A 5,101-nucleotide genomic window follows, 5' to 3' on the forward strand; every position below is an offset into this window, starting at 1 on the left:
TAATTCTTGATGTATTCAGATACCTGAGGATGAGTAGTGATGCCTCTCAGCTGCACAGGAATGCTGAGGCCAGTACTGGGGACCCCCCAGGACTTGATGCCATAGCACGCACGAGATGACGTTTGTCCCAGACCCTCAATTTTGTCCCTTTGCTGGCTTTATCGGAGCCACCAGTCCTCAGGGACTGCTGGGTTTTGGGGTAACCCCCATAGTGAAGCTCTCCCGGGTGCAAGGTCCTTGCCCTGCCCCTGGCCCCCTCGCTGGCAGAGCAGGGACGGGCACCTCTGCAGAGGCAGGAGAGGTGACAAGGCTGTAACTGCTCCTCTGCAGTCAGCGCAGCTGGTGGCACAGCACGGCTGCCCTGGGGCTGTCCTCACTGCACAGCGTGACATTGGCTTGCAGAGAGCCTCAACCTTCTGGTATTTGGACCCTGAGTTTCTTTTACCATATTTTCAGCCTTTCCTCTTTCTATTGGTTGACTGCTGCCCATTCAGCCTCTGCTGCAGCAACTTCTGCCTGTCGTTACACTGCTCAGCATCTTTTCCCCTTCCCTCACTCCTTTTATTTCCTTCCCTCCCTCATTCCCTCTTAAGTCCCCCATTACCACCTCCCGCCCCAGCAGTCCTATCTCTGCACCCCTCACTCATCTTTCAGCACTCACTCCTCACAAATAAACTAAACCACTCTTCTTTTTCAAAAAAACCACGAAGATCAAACATGCATTTTGAAACGGGCACGAACGGGCGCACAGAGCAAGTATTTCATTTCGGCAATGTTGTCACAGAAATAGAAAATCCAGTTCCAACGAAGCATGTAATTTAGACCCATTGTATGCTGGGCCTGGCAGACAACGTCGTTACACCGGGTGCCACGCACACCAGCCCCCCCTTGGCACCCAAGCCTACGCCGGGATTTCACAGTGACAGGGCAGTTTTCCTGCTGTGCCTACACCCACACGGGTGTCTTCGGGTGGCACTGGGAAGGGACTGCCCTTGTGCACACATCTGAGTCATGTGGACCTGCTGCCAGCGGCACGCAATCACCAGCCACGTCCTGCTCCTACCTGCTACACCTCAAAGTGCACCAACAGAGGCGAGACTGAAAGCGTTTGTTTATTTTATGCTCTTAACATCCCACCCGGAGTATCGCTGCGGCGGCCTCTCCTCCTCGCCTGTCCTCTCCCTTGGCTTACGTTTTTCACCTAGTGAAAAGGGGTGAGAGAAACATTTTAAAAAAAAAATAAAACCAGGAAAATGGGATTACAAAACCACAAACGCCGTTAAAAGGGAGATTTGGGGTCAAGCAGAAAACTTCTAACTCATTTCAGAAAATGGATTAGATTTCAAGCTGCCGGCACAGCCTGATGCTGTCTTAATGACATTTACTGGATGGGAAGTGTTAGCTATTGTTCCTGGGTGCCTGTCTAAACAACACCCTGCATTTTAGTCTCGTTGACAGAGCCTGCCACCATGTTCCAGGGAGAGCTGTTAATTAAGAGACAAAGCCCAATCTCAACCTAGCTGGCTCTATTTTTACATAATTTTATTTTTTGTTTGCTGAGTCTTTTAACTCGCTCCACAAACCAGCAGAGCTGCCAGCTGATCTCCTACTTTTTCCTTCTCTTTTCAGCAGCACGGTGCAGAACGTGTGATTCTCCACAACTCCAGGCCTCCTACCTTTGAGTTTGTAGTTTTAAAAGAGATTTTTTTTTTTAAACCTGACATTTTGTCCTGAAAGGATGTGAGACGTGCAGAACCGCCGAATGTGGAAGCCACCACAGGAGGCCAAGACATGATATTAAAAGGAGTAATGAAAGAAAGCAAGCTATTGAAGTGTAAACTCAATTTTACTGAGAGTATGCTACAGATCAGAAATGAGTAGTTTGAATCCCTGGTGCAACTGACACCAAAATATTAATGGTTTGGTAGAAGCAGGAAATACAAAGAGCTTAAAAAATCTGTTTGCTCTGTGTTTCCAGAGGAGAGCCTGTTTGTTAAGGCCCTGAAGACCCTATATTATTTTAATAACATGTATCTCAGTCAGTATCATAATTACAGATCTCTCTTTTTTTCGATTAACTTCACTCACCGACAAGGTTGGACTCTTGATCCCTATCTTCTTTCTGGGCTGTAAAACAACGGTACTCCGTTTATTTCCTTGTCTTGGATCCCTTTCTTGGATTAAACCTGCAGGAAGGAAAAATGCAATCTAAATCGCTGCAGGACACCGTCTGTCTTCCTGCAGGAAAAGCCTGTAGGAGCATGGCAAAAATAGGAAACGTGGGTTTCCTAATGCCGTTGAACCAGGAACCACAGGAAAGTCACAGTCCTGAACTGTGGTGTGTCGTCACCGTGACACTGACCTGGGGGCTGCCCCCCTTCGGAATCCGCACAGGCTGCCCTTCTCCCTCGGCTAAATTATGTCCCTTGGATGAACCTACCTCCCTGGTAGGTTGCCTAATCTCTCTATATTTTGCTTAATATTGTCCTGGTCTGAGGATGGAGTAAGTAGATTCAGGTATCTCAGAACTGCTGGCAAATGAGTCATGAAATGTATTAAATTTATTCAATTGTTTGTACAATCCAATGCAAGCGTAAGTTCTGCAGAGATATTTATATTAAAGACCAGCTCAAAACACACCAGAAAACACCCCAGAGTAATTTGTCGTGGGATAAAAATGGTCACTCTCACACAAGAGGCTCGCTCAGGCTTCATAAAGAAACCTTTGAAGCAAATTACCTCTTAAAGACAGCTCTCCCCATCTGCAAACCTGCCTCTCTGGGTTGAGGTTGGGTCCCTAAAACCTCCCTCTCTTCTGAGAGGAGCTCTGGTGGCCCTGCTTGTACCTCAGGGATTTCCCGTGTCCCTTCTTCCCTGTACTCTTGTTATTCAGAGAATCATAGAATTGTATGATTTTATATTAGGTGATAAAAGGTTGGAAGGGACCTCAAGATTCATCTGATCCAAGCTTTCTTGGCAAAAGCAGGGTCTAGCCAAGATGGCACAGTGCCCTGTCCAGCTGGGTCTTAAAAGTGCCCAATGTTGGGGAATCCACCACTTCCCTGGGGAGATTATTCCAATGGCTGACTTTTCTCATTGGGAAAAATGTCCCTCTTGTGTCCAGTCGGAATCTCCCCAAGAGTAACTTGTACCCATTACCCCTCATATTCTCCATGTGACTCCATGTAAAAAGGAGATCTCCATCTCCTCTGTTGCCACCCTTTAAATACTAGAACATGGTGATAAGGTGTCCCCAAAGCCTTCTTTTCTCAAGGCTCAATGAACCCAGCTCTCTCAGCCTTTTCTCCTATGTCAGACTTCCCAGTCCTTGGATCATCTTGGTGGTCCTTCTCTGGACCCTCTCCAGCTCATCCACATCTTTTTTGCACAGCGGGGACCAAAACTGAACACAGGATTCCAGGTGTGGTCCGAGAAGCACTGAGTGGAGTGGGATAATGACTTCTTTGTCTCTGCTGGTGATGCCCAGGTTGATGTAACCCAGCTTTCATTGCCCCAGTAGCACGCTGTTCACCACACTGTTCACTCATATGGAGCTTGTTCTCCACTAGGACCCCCAGGCCTCTTTCCACACAGCTTCTCTCCCACCAAGTAGATCCCAGCCTGTGCTGCACTCCTGGATTATGTTTTTGCAGGTGCAAGACCTTACACTTGTCCTTGTAGAACCGCATAAGGCTCTTGTTAACCCACTCTTCCAGCCTATCCAGGTCTTTCTGCAGGGTGGCTCTCCTTTCTGAAGTGTCCACTAGAGATATTTGCATGAAAATGAGACTTCGTGAAAGCAATAGCTTTCAAGAAGGTCAATATACTTTAGGTTTTCAAAACAGCACACCAGTTTACAAAACCCAAGAGGAACCGAGCTGCGTTTTTTCCTCCATCTCCTTCAAGGTCCAGCATCTGTCACCCTCTACTTCTCCACAGAGGTTTTGCATATTGTGCTACCTCAGGTGATCAAATCCAGGTTACAGAATCATAGAATCATGGAATCATCTAGGTTGGAAGGGACATTTAAGATCATCAAGTCCAACAATTAACTTGACACTGCCAAGTTACCCCTAACCCATGTCCTTCAGCACCACGTCTGCCCAGCTTTTAAATACCTCCAGGGATGATGATTCAACCACTTCCCTGGGCAGCCTGTTCCAATGTTTGATGATTTGGATCTAGATAGATTGGATCACTGGGCCAATGCCAATGGCATGAGTTTCAACAAGGGCAAGTGCAAGGTCCTGCACTTGGGCCACAATAACCCCCTGCAGCGCTACAGGCTCGGGGAAGTGTGGCTGGAGCTGCCTGGAGGAAAGAGACCTGGGGGTTCTAGTTGACAAACGGCTGAAGAGAGCCCTGTTGGAGTGGGGCCAGAGGAGGCCCTGAAGATGCTGGGAGGGCTGGAGCCCCTCTGCTGGGAGGACAGGCTGAGAGAGTTGGGAGGGTTCAGCCTGGAGAAGGCTCCAGAGACACCTTATTGTGGCCTTTCAGTACTTGAAGGGGGCTTATAAGAAAGAGGTTGATGTAACCCAGCTTTCATTGCCCCAGTAGCACGCTGTTCACCACACTGTTCACTCATATGGAGCTTGTTCTCCACTAGGACCCCCAGGCCTCTTTCCACACAGCTTCTCTCCCACCAAGTAGATCCCAGCCTGTGCTGCACTCCTGGATTTGATGAAGTTTCTAATACCCATCCTAAATCTGCCCTGGTGCAACTTGAGGCTATTTCCTCTTGGCAGGTGCAAGACCTTACACTTGTCCTTGTAGAACCGCATAAGGCTCTTGTTAACCCACTCTTCCAGCCTATCCTGGTCTTTCTGCAGGGTGGCTCTCCTTTCTGAAGTGTCATCATAGAATCCCAGCTACACCCTCCTTCCAGGGAGCTGCAGAGAGCGAGAAGGTCTCCCCTCAGCCTCCTTTTCTCCAGGCTGAACACCCCCAGCTCCCTCAGCCTCTACCCACAGGACTTGTGCTCCAGCCCCTCACCAGCTCCATGGTACTTCTCTGGACACACTCCCCAACCTCACGATTCCTAACATTTTTTGATTCTACCCCAAAAAACCCCTCAGGTCCCTCTCCGCGGCCTGGGGCCGAG

General features: G+C 48.6%; 1 long non-coding RNA gene across 1 annotated transcript in view; it reads right to left on the minus strand.

The window, feature by feature from the left end:
- Window positions 1-891: 891 nt before the first annotated feature.
- LOC106896073 overlaps window positions 892-5,101 on the minus strand; it is a 4,873-nt gene continuing 663 nt past the window's right edge. Inside the window, exons 2-3 of the long non-coding RNA XR_001413569.1 lie at window positions 2,089-2,186; window positions 892-1,201 (exon numbers count right to left, since the gene is read on the minus strand). This is a non-coding gene — a long non-coding RNA (uncharacterized LOC106896073). The remainder of the gene's footprint in view (window positions 1,202-2,088; window positions 2,187-5,101) is intronic.

Source organism: Calidris pugnax, unplaced genomic scaffold (assembly GCF_001431845.1).
Source record: "Calidris pugnax isolate Ruff unplaced genomic scaffold, ASM143184v1 scaffold228, whole genome shotgun sequence".
Classification (NCBI taxonomy): Eukaryota; Metazoa; Chordata; class Aves; order Charadriiformes; family Scolopacidae; genus Calidris; species Calidris pugnax.